Below are 12,868 nucleotides of genomic sequence, written 5' to 3'. Positions count from 1 at the left end.
GATTTTAATGATAATAATGATTTTAAAAAGCGACGTCATGCTTTGAGCTTGACCCTTGCCGTTTGGCACTTTTTTTGTGCCTTCGATTTGATCAACATAACCACTGAGTTCACTGTAAATGGAATAAAAAATTTTTATCAATGAATGAAAAAAAAAAGTGTAATCTAAAATGGCCGACATATGTAATTTATAAAGTAAAAAAAAGAATATCTCAAGATATAATTCAATTAACAAACTTCAAATTAAAACTTACATTGTGTCATCACCGATCACCCAGTAATTAATTTCTTCTTCTGTAGTAAAGTCGTTAGAAATGATTGGGACAGCCATTGTTCGGAATAAAAGACGTAAAATAATGCACAAATTCTTGAAAGAAAAATTTACGCGTCCGTACTCGCAGAAGGTCCAGCGAAAAAGAACACTAATCACATGACGGAGTTTAGTTATGGTTGCTAAAGCGCCATCAACTGCTAACTATAAGTAAATTTTTAACGTTCACTTTACTTGCACTGGGATGAAAGTTGGCAACCCTAGTGAAATTCGGTTGGTGGCAAACTCCCTAATAGCCACTTTATCTTGAAATTGACAGTAATTTGATGTTGAAATTACCTGAAATCTGCTACCCGAATTTACCGATAATTTGACAGCAAAAGTTGAAAAGAACAATGTGCGGTCAATTTTTCTTCAATTTAGAGGTAACTTTTTACGATAAATAAAAGTCAGTAATGTTATTTCTTACTATTTCAGAAGGTAAGCAAATATATACATAAAAATGTCTACAATTCGACGGCAAAAAAATCCTTCACAATTTTCCAAGTCAAATTAGCAATAAATTGACTTAAAATTTGCCTGAAAATTGACAACTTTTTTCTAGTCAACTTTTGAACTGAATTTGCATTATCATTCGAGTAGTCAATTTACGTCAAATTGAATAGCAAGTTGCAAATTCAATATTTCTTGAATTGAAATTTTCATATTTTACGAAATTTAAAATAAAATTGATTATAATTCGACGTAAATCCACATTCCCGTATAAAAGATACGGCAGCTTATTCAAGAATACATCTTAGAGTGGTAACTGCATCTGGCGCTAGAAGAAGCCACGCCCCCGGCAGATTTCCTAATACTATCGCTCACGAGGGGCTAACTTTAGTCTACCAGTCAGTAATTATCACGTCCGTACCGGGGTGAAAGTAGTCGAACTAAATTAAGTAGCCGGTTAACTTTCCCGCTTATTTTTTAAATTTTAAATGTAACATAATAGAGAGACATTATAAGAATGATAATTGCTATGGCTATTTGTAGATTGCTATCATGATGAATAGTCCGAAATTGAAATGAATTGGATATAATAATTAAATATATCATTAAACAGGATAAAATAAAATTAATCCTGTCGAGTTGCTTATAACCCGTGATCTCAAAACTGTAATTGAAAATTAGAGACTTTTTATATAGTTGAAACTATACAGAAAAGTATAATTGATAATTATGGTCATTAATTTTTCAATATTCGATCGAGATAAGATATAGAAAATAATAAATAATAATAAAAATAATAATAATAATATTAATATTTAATTTTTTATTATTCTTACGTTGGTCGCATGTTTTTTAGTTTCTTACTCGCACTGTAGTAGCTCTCTATATAGGTTAAGTAGTTGTTAGGCAAGAATTCACAACGCAACCGACTGAAGGGTTTTCAATTGTATATATATATATATATATATATATATATATATATATTTTGTATAATATTATATTTTATAATATATTCTTAAAAAATGTATATTGTGACGTCAATTACATATATTTTTATGCTGTTTTAACTTTCAACCAATGAAATGCCGAGTTATTGAGGCCTCATACTTATGTCATGTACTTTTTATTAGAGGATTAAAGTTTTAAGAAACAATGGATTTTATAAGCACTGCGTGTTTCTTGCCGCGAAGAAGTGGGACAAGCGGTGTAGTGCGCATGCGTCGGAAAGGGGATGTCTTTTCTACCTCTGCCTCATGATAAAGTTAGGGCTAACTGTTATGGGGCTAGCCGAATTACATATTAACAATTGACTCTATCCTGTGGTTTTACCACTTACAACTTTTTTTTTACATAAAAAAGTGCCAGCGAACAAGAATATTTATTGATATTCTAACGTTAAATGCTAGAATATTGATATCAATAATCAAAACAAAATATAGAGTCATCTAACATTACAAAATGCCCATCGAAGCGGGCGGGTAGCAGCTAGTGAGTTATAAAATTCTAAACTTTCAAAAAAAATTTCCCATGTTAATCAAATGAGAAATAGAAAATCGCAATGAAACGTCCCTTAACATTAAAATTAGAGGATGTTGTTTTAACAGGGTCAGTTTAATTATTAGTTAGTTTTCCCTGTTTCAGTTTGATAATATAAAAAATCATTTTATTGTATTATTCATGATCATGATTAAAAAAATTAAAATTGTTTAGTAATAATATTCTTCATTGTTACTTTCAATTATGATTAACCAAAGCTGCAATAGAGCCTGGGATGCTCGGCTGCGCACTGTGTTGAGAGCGCTCAGTGACCGGCGCGTAGTGATTAATACATTCATACTGTTTGAACTAATCGCGAGCAGTGAAATTTTCTCTCGAAATCTTAAACTTTAATAAATAACGCATGTAACCCATGAAAAAATACTCCATTTTTTTACCGAGAAGTTAATGAAATTTTTATTTGATCACTAAAAAGTTAATTAACAATAAGATAATAAACAAAGAATTTTAAGCTATTAATATTTTTATAAAATATAGATATTTGACAATAAATTCTGAGAATTTCATTAAATTGTCTTTTACGGTTAATTTGGAATCAATTTTTTAATTAAAAGTACTCAAAATTTACATTGTACAAAAAATTTTTGCTCAAATAAAAATTTTTAAAAATTGTTTGAGGGATTAATTTTTCGTAATGACTACATAAAAAAAAAATACATAGAGTTAATTTTCATGATCAAGTGGAAAATAGGGGGTCCACTTGACGTGATGTTACTCATTAGTATAGCTTGAAATAACTGACTGTCTTTTATTTTTCTCATGTGCTTCTCTTCATTTCATTACTCTTATAAAATGTTTGTCAGATCAACTGTTAATAGTTTTATCATTAATTAAATAAATTATTATGGATTATGATGGCTATTCGTATCATAAAAATAAAACAATAACAAAGGATGGAGTTCCTATTTTAATGTATGTATGATATGATTGATATGTAATATTCTTATTATTATATTAATATTTGAAATGTTATATGACTGACAGTCTTTATAATTACCCAAAACAAACGAAATAACTTTTTTTTTTATGTGCTTAACGAGAAATAATTTAAAAAAAGTATTTTTAATATTAATCAAATTTTTACCAAATTTTCAAAATTTATCAAGCTCTGATTAAAAAAATTATTTTATTTAAAATGTTTCTATATGTTCATAGATTTTTTTTTTAAGACTTGTTTTTATTTATGATTATCTGTGTAATGATTGAATCATTATATTACACATGATTACATCATTATTCATGCATAACAAACATTTCATTAAACACTCTCAACTAAAATATAATTGAATTTTTAATATCTCTTGATTAGGATTGAATCTAATATGATTAATTTTTTATTCAAATTATTCATGAATTGTTTTTTTTTTTTTTTTTTTTTTTTTATGACAATGTAACACATTGATTTTACGAAATTTTTTAAATATTTTTTCCAATAATAATCAATAATCATAATCATCATTATATTCCGTATGATTCATTTTAGTTATAGCATTTGAAAAATGACATTGTAATCAAGTGATTAGGTTAAGCCCTACCTCGATAAATTTTCTTTATTATTAAAATAAATCATGAAGCATGCGCATAAATTTTCAATCATGCGCACTAATTTATTTAAACATTTTACTGGGGTACATTCAGCTAAGATGTGAAGTAATCTAAATGATGTTCAACTAATCTAGTTGCGCCTATGATGCGTGCAATTTTTATACAAATATAAATCCTTTTGGCGCAGTTACCAGCGGATCAGTTTAACACCTTTTCGATCCCTTGTAACCCCAAAAAAATCGAGTTCGCATAATACTTTTGTTGTATATTGTTAGTTATTAAAAGTACATAGAAAGTAATTATTATTTTTTTTTTTTTTACAAAAGTTGTATTACAACAAAAATTTGTATTTTTCGTAATTTTTGAACTTAATAGCGTCAAAAAATTTTTACTTTTACATTCATTGAAAAAATTTATAAGCCTTTTTTTATTTACAAGTTGTATTTGTGATTGTAAACCAACTAATTGTTAAAAATTATCTTACGTTTAAAATAATTTCTTCTGAAATGTACCTTTTTTTTAAATTATAAATTTTTTAAATCTTCGGTTATTGTGCAAACATGAAAAATACCGCGAGACAAAAAATTTCTAAATTTTTTTTTTTTACGAAGAGCCCACGCGGAGAAAAAAGTATAGTAAATTTTACTAAAAAATATGAAAAAAATTACTAAACTTGGATTGTAATTTTGAAACGCTTATGATTTATAAGAAAAATTCATAAACAGATTAGCATATTTTAAAAGTCATTTAATAATTTCTCATATACTGGTTATGGAAAATTTACTATATTGCATATTAATTAGTAGATTTCATAGAAATCTAACTATTGTATTTGTCCTCATAATGGAATTTTCGAAAAATTTTGCTATATCTTAACTCAGCTCGACGAGCTGAGTCAGAAAATACATTTGGTTCAAAAGTTTGTATATGTATTTATATATATATATAATATAACGCGCCGTTCTCTAAAGATAGCGTCCACAATTCTACACCGATCTTCATGAAACTCAGTATACTTATTCTATAGACGATTACCTTGGATGAGTTCGAAGATGAGCCAATTCAGCCAATAAGTTTAGAAGTTATGGTTAATTGAAATTTTGTAAAATTTCAAAAAAAAAAATTTGTTTGCCGCTTTAACTGGATGTAACTTCTAAACGGGAAGAGATAGCTCATTTTCGTTTGTCCTATCTGAAAGCTCGATCGATTTCCTTCAATTTTCACTATGCACCTTATTGATTTGTTCAGTTTTTCTAATAGATAAATGATTTTGAAAATTTACAAAATATTATAAAACCTAATTTTATGCAGGTTTTCAGTTTGATTATAGCTACAATTTTGAACCGATCGCCTTGAAACTTAGTACACGCATTTTGTGGGTGACTACCTTGTTCGAGTTTGAAAATGAGCTCAATCGGTTGATTAGTTTAGAAGTTATAGCATTTCAAAATTTTCAAATTGTCCAAAATTCATGTTTTTACTTATTCTTTCTTCGATATCTTTTGAATGTGATAACTTATCGACTTTATATAAAATTCATCTGAAAGCTCTTCAAATAAGCTTTAATTTTCATGCCTATATATGTGCCTAGACCAATTAAATTACTTATTTTACCATTCATTTAATGAAATTTTGCTATTGCATTAGTTCTCCTACTTCTTAGTAAATTCATGGAGCTACTTAATAATATTCTCTATATCTACTCGTCTTTTGATATTCTTATAGGCTTTTTATTTCAAATATTAGTACTAATTTCAATTATGACACTTTGATGTATCACAATCAATTTTTAATTTTAGAATATTTTATTAGTAGATTTTATTGAAAGCAAATTATCGCCTTTGTCCTTATGGTAGAATTCTCGAGCATTAAAACCATAATCTATCATTTTTCGAATAGGGTCCAGAATACCATTGGTCCGATAGTTTGAATATATGCATACGGACCTTTAAATAACGTCAAATCAAAACATTTAGTGCATTATCATCAAAAATTCTTCTGAAGCTCATCTAGTTAGCATCAATTTTTGGCATTATACTTATAATTTTTGATTTTTTTTTGTTTTATCATCTCGAGAATTTTTAAGAAAATGTAAAAAAAAATTTTATTTTATTATTAGCTTTCATTTGAACAGTGAAAAAAATTCAACAATGAGAAATCTACTTCCATTTCGGCTGCCGAATGGCCTTTTTTTAGTTATATTTTGTAAATTTTACTATCCCTGTTTAGTAAATTTTACTATCCCTGTTTAGTAAATTTTACTATCCCTGTTTAGTAAATTTTACTATCCCGTTTAGTAAATTTTACTATATTAGAATGGAAAAAAATGAAATAAAATTTTTATTAGCTTTTAACTTTTTATTATTATTGCTATTATTTAGATTATTATTGTGATTTATGTCATCTATATTGGTCTTGGTGTCAATTTTTATTTTTTAAAAAATCACTTGTTTCAACCGAGATTCGAACCATGATCTCCCGCGCGCGAGTCCATTCCTATGTCTGATGGTCTGATGTTTCCTTTGAATAAAAGTTTCAGAACTTGTAATACATATTTGTATAATATGCTATCCCCACCAACTTTTAATTTTATTTATACATAGTAGAATTTACTATACAGATAGTAAAAAAATATAATCGCGTCAGCAAAAAATACATTACGTATAGTAATTTTTAATATTTTGTATAGTAACAAATCCTATATTGTATTAAAAATTTTACTTTCTTAAATTTGTATTTATTAATAATACTTATAGTAAAATTTACTATACAAATAGTAAAAAATATAATCGTCTTAGCAAAAAATACATTGCGTATAGTAATTTTTAATATCTTATTATGTAATTATTACTAACTAGTAAATTTTACTAAACTTTTAGGCATAATTACAATATAGAATGGATTTTATCATATCTGTTAGTAAATTTTACTATAGTATTGTAATTTTTACTATACTTTTTTCTTCGTGCACGGAGCGCGGAAAAATTTTTTCAACTAAACGAATGCATAGTTCGTTTAGCAAATTTACTCAGCGTTCATTTGACTTTTTTTTTAACCTCGTAGGACGATTTATTGTTGCAGAGATATCAGCCAAGTACAAAAAACCAAAAAAAGTCATTCTTTGTACTTACGTCTAATGGACGTTAAAAAAAAAAAAATTTTTTTTTTTTAAAATGATAACAGGGTCTTGTAGGGAATTTATTCAAGTTTTTAACGCTGCCCATCAATTTTCTGTGCGATCATTGGTACCTGAGATATCAAAGATCAAAGCCAAAAGGATCATTTTTTGTTTAAAGGCTGATATCTCTGCGACAAATCGTTCAATGAAGTTAAAAAAAAAGCCAAATTAAAGCTGAATAAATTTACTAAACGAACTATGCATTCGTTTAGTTGAAAGAATATTTCCGCGGTCCGTGGGCTCTTCGGAAAAAAAAAAAATTTAGAAATTTTTTTTCTCGCGGTATTTCTCATGTTTGCACAATAACCGAAGATTTTAAAAAAATTTGAAAAAAATTCACTAAAAGCAGAGATTTCAAGCTATATAATGCTTTTTTCAAATCTCGATACGATTATTTTTCATCAAGTTACACTCTTCCAAAAGTCACTAAAAAATTTACAAAATTTTTCTGTTCTTTTCATTTTTTGCATTAGTGTAGAAACAAATATTTTATACTAAAATTTATTCTATGAGTCATCCCTTTAGGAACTTTAAAAACGCGATACACAGAGAGAAAAATATCGTCAGAGTGAGTATACGTATTGCCATTCTGGCTATCCGCTGTATACTCAACTTACTTAACGATACACCGTATAGCCAATTCAGCTATACAGAGTATCCTCACAGTGGATCGTCAAAATGACAATACCTTTCCTTATTTTAGGCATTTTATGAATCGCTGACATGACTATTGCGCAAACTCTGTATTTAGGCATCCGGCAACCGAGAACGATGAAACGTATAGCCAATTTAGCTATACGGATCCTCACGCTGGCGATACAGATACCTATATCAACGAAACTACATACCGTTACAAAGGCTATTTGTCGTATTTATAAATTAAATGAATGAATATTCAATATATTCATCCTAACCTAAATGCATATCTCTAAATTAACGATACTATAGATTGTTAAATTAACATGTGAGTATTCTTACATTAGGTATACGAATCGTTATTCTGACGAAATATCATTTGAGGATATATTGGATAGTCATTTTGATATTGTTCTCTCCGTGTAACTTTTTATAAACATGACGAATTGACTTGATTCTTTTTTTCATAGTTTTAGATCATGGTGGAACCCTTTTGAATATTACGGTCTTAATTTTTTTCATTTAATTATAATTTATAAAAAAACTGTTCAGTCACGAGCTTGATCATTTTGAAAAGCTTCGTGTACTTTCGCTACGTACGGGAGCAGCCGAACTCGCTACTGACTTGAATGTCAGAATAGTGCCGGGTCACTCGCTATCTGGGCCCGACACCTGCAATTTCTTACTCATGACCGTGCCACGTCGGCATGAGAACCCGCTACCAGCCGGCCAATCAGAGAAATTGGCGGCTAACTATTTCCTGTTGGCGCGCTTTTAAGCCAATAGGAAAATTCGTTACTGCAGCCATGCTGCCACGTCACCACCGAGCAGCCACGAAGGAAGAAGACGACGTCTATTTCCAATCTACATCGATCAGTTCGAATACAGCTTTCCATCTAACCGCTTCGATCAATATATCACTAGTGTGATATAAGTCTGAACCGCTCCGCTAAATCTCCGCTTAACTATTCTCAATAATTAGCTAGTATATCAAGGCTACTAATTATTGAGTATATATTGAATTGTTGCTCGCGTCTTATTAAGTATAAATTACTATCGCGTCATTAACCGCTACCGACCACGTGTCGAGTTTATACGCGTATTCGTTTACAGTCGCATTCGCTATCGCGTATCTTGTAGTTGCATTCGCTATTTTTCTCATAGTTTTAGTGTACATATTGTTTAATGAAGATCTATTCTTTTATCTGTAATTTGTGTTAATTGTTAGTTATTGAATTAACCACACCTACACCAGAATCCCACAGAGCACTCGCTCATTTTACAAAAACCAAACCCGATAATTCGACATTTCATGTACTTCTATGTATGAAAATGTCAGTGTCCTTTGATTTTGACTGTTTATTTCTTCATCTTTTATTTTTCTTTATCTAAATAGTGCAGCCAATAAAATGGCTTAACCCGTTGAGGACACATGGGGTCCAACGGACCCCAGTCAAATTTCAATGCTATTTTAAGTCTACAAAGACCCTTAGGGAATAGATACATAGCACCATCTGTTGTTGTTTGAAGCCCCCACAACAAATTTTGGCATGTTACAAAGATCTCCTTGCCGTTAGTCAACCTGCTGAATCATATTAGTGCGGACGTGTTTTTTTTTGGGGTTCTGTAGACCCCGTGTGGCCTTACTGTGGCAAAGTCTTAAAAAAATTTAATTTTTTTTTATCGTTGATTAGTGTTATATTGTTGCTGTAAACGTAAGTATTCATGCATGAATTGGATTTTTTTTTTCTAGCAATAAATAATGGTTATTAATTAAATATCTATATGTGTATATATACAGATGCCTTATAATTTTCGATCTCGAACTATCGCCAGTCGTCTAATGAAAGAAAATGAAGATGGTGGAGGTAATGATGACAATGGATCAGAGTCAGAAGACCACGTTTCGAATGAGTCTGAATATTCAGATACGCCAAGTGAGGATGATAATACGGATGGAAATGATAGCATGCAGAGCGATTGGGAGAACGCGTCTTTAGCTCATCGGTTGTTAATCTTTAGTGGATTTAGATATAGTGGAAACCTAAACATGCAAACCTCTCAATAAGACAATTTATAGATAAATTGAGAAAAATAAAGATAGCCCGAACTGGGAATCGAACCCAGACTAATTCGGTATCGCGCCGAGTGCTCTACCAGTTGAGCTATCCGGCACTATACTATATTCCGTTCAATTTAATCTATAACTTATTGAGCCACACCGTCCTTCGTTCGGTAATACGCCGTTTTTTTTTTATATTTACATATTTATGTTATAATTAAAACAATAAATAATTTTTCTATAAAAAAAATTCATGTTTTTAAATTTTTTTGCATGTTTACTTGTACCATTTCTTTATTACAAGAATGATCGAAATTCGTGACTTCGATCTTCAAAATAAATATACTTTTTTCAAACTTCATCAGAAATTTATTTTTTTCTCGAAAAAATATTGTTTTTTGAATAAAACGCCGTTGGATTTTTTTTTATATTTTGAAAATTAAAATTTGTAATACTATTTTTATAAAAAAAGTCCAATTTCGTAAGTTTTTTTTTCTTAACAATATTTAAGTATTTTAAAATCATAAAAAGATCAAAACAATCATAAGATTATTTAACGAGAATATAAAATTAAAGTTTCGCACCGGTTTCAAGTCGATACATAGCGCAGAACACAAATGAGAACTGTTTTCCTGCGTGGGGTCCGCTGGACCCCGTGTGTCCTCAACGTTATTTTTTCGATGTGTGTCCTCAACGGGTTAAAAAGGACCTATATACCAAGCAAAAAATTCTCCCATTAGGAAAAATTTTTAGCTCTATTTTCTAAGGTGTCGCAAGCCATTTGAAATTTCCTGTTTAAATAACACGCAAAAAATTTTTATTTCATTAAAGATATTATTACTTTTCAACCGTTTGAGATAAAAATTTGGCTCTAACATATTTTTGTAGGTCATTAAATTTCTTAAAAAAAAGTCCTGAGAGTTAAATTTCTAAACTTGATATTTTGTATGCTTACTGGCTATCAAAGTCTAGAGTAAACAGAATTTTTTGCAACTCATGCAAAGAATAAATATCGCGAAGAATGCCCACATTGTTCGTGAAAAATATGACAAACGTACACTTTTTACATATATATTACGGTGTTTTTTTTTTGCGACTATTTTTTTTTCTTCGCTCCCATTGCGAAATTTTGTTGGAAATAGCCCAAAAAAAATTCCCTGAGAGTTTGAGCCCTTAATATTAATATTAAGTACTCGACCACAGCGTGGGAAGATTTCCCATTTTAAAATACACGAAAACTTCGATTTTAATTTTTTAAACTTCTATAACTCCGCGGCATTTTATGATATCATCTTCCCCAAAGTCGAGATTTTCTCAGAATTCGATGTTCTACAAAAGTGCCCGTTGTCGCGAAGTCGTAACTCATACGGGTGGGGTAGTACGGGCCGCTAAACTAAATTTTTTCATAGAATTCTTGTTTTTTCTCTCACTATCTCATAAACAACAAGATCTACAGAAAAAATGTATAAGACAATTTTATAGGAAATTTAATTTCCTACAAAAAAAGTTTTTACCACCAAATCACTAAGATTGATATTTTCTGAGATATTAATTATTGAACTTTACGTAACATTGAATTCCCATAAAATGTCGAATCAAATCTTAGAAAATATTGATTTTTTATTTGACTAATATCTCAGAAAATATCAATCTGAGTGATTCGGTGCTAAGGACCTTTTTGGTAGAGAATTGAATTTCCTATGAAATTGTCATTTACATTTTTTCTGTTGGTCTTGTTGTTAAGAGAAAAAACAAGAATCCTATGAAAAAATTCAGCACTTTTGTAGAGCATTAAATTCTGAGAAAATCCCGACTTTAGGCGAGATGATATCATAAAATGTCGCGGAGTTATAGAAGTTTGAAAAAATCAAATCTAAGTTCCCGTGTATTTTAAATGGGAAATCCCACGCTGTGGTCGAGTACTTAATATTAATATTAAGGGCTCAAACTCTCAGGGAATTTTTTTCGGGGTATTTCCAACAAAATTTCAGGATGGGAGCGAAAAAAAACAATAGTCGCAAAAAAAAGCACCCTAATATTTATACTATTTATTAGTCATCAAACGATCCACCAGAAAATCAAATCAACAGCCGTCTCGAGTTAGGACAATGGAAAGTCCGAGACTATAGAAAATCATCTTACTGTATTTAATTATAATGTACAATTCACTACGTGAACTTTGACTTGAAACTCTAGTTATTTCTTGCTGAGTATCAATATTTTGAAAACAATAAAAATAATTTTAAATTATTATAAAAATTAATTAAATCATGTTTAATTGTTACTATTATTATTTAACAATCTTTTGCATCTAAATAATACAGGAATTAATTTTATATTAATAACATTGAATGTTATTTAAGGTTAAATAAATGATTAAGCATAATGTAGTGTCCTTGTTTGTCCTTGTGTGTGTCCTTGTGTGTGTGTGTGTGTGTGTGTGTGTGTGTGTGTGTGTGTGTGTGTGTGTGTGTGTGTGTGTGTGTGTGTAAACTCTTTGTAACTTTTTAACTAATGAACCGAATTGGATGGTTAAGGTGGCAATCGAAAGAGCTTGTTAGCCGTCAATTTTCCTAAAAATTTCAGATCATTTGATCAAGTAGACTCGAAAATATCGGTGAATTAAAAAAAAAAATTTGATTTTTTATTTTTTTATTGATTTCTCCGAAACGAGTAGAACGATCAACTTCACAATCTAATCAGCTCTAGAACATTATAAGCCGCGTCGAATGCAATCTTCACCATCTCAATCGGTTAATTTGATCGAGAAATATCATTGGAGAAAGAAGTGGTAAAAAACGGTTTTTTTTCGATTATCTTTGAAGTGACTCATCCGATCAATTTCAAAATCTAATTAGCTCTAGAACTTAATAAAGCGCGACGATTGTCACCTTAACCATCTTAATCGGTCAATGCGTTTGAGAGATATCGTTGGAGAAAGAAATGGTGAAAAACGGGTTTTTCCAAATATCTTCGTTACGACTGAACCGATTGATTCCTAATTTTAATCAGTTCTAGAATTCAAGAAAACGCTTTGATTGCCACCTCAAACACCAAAATCGGTTAATTAGTTAAAAAGATATCGGGGCTGAAAAGTTAAAAAAATAAAATAAAATGTTATTTCTTCC

Source organism: Microplitis mediator, chromosome 11, assembly GCF_029852145.1.
Source record: "Microplitis mediator isolate UGA2020A chromosome 11, iyMicMedi2.1, whole genome shotgun sequence".
NCBI lineage: Eukaryota > Metazoa > Arthropoda > Insecta > Hymenoptera > Braconidae > Microplitis > Microplitis mediator.
The sequence above is the reverse complement of the archived record's forward strand: the minus strand, read 5'-3'. Positions refer to the sequence as shown.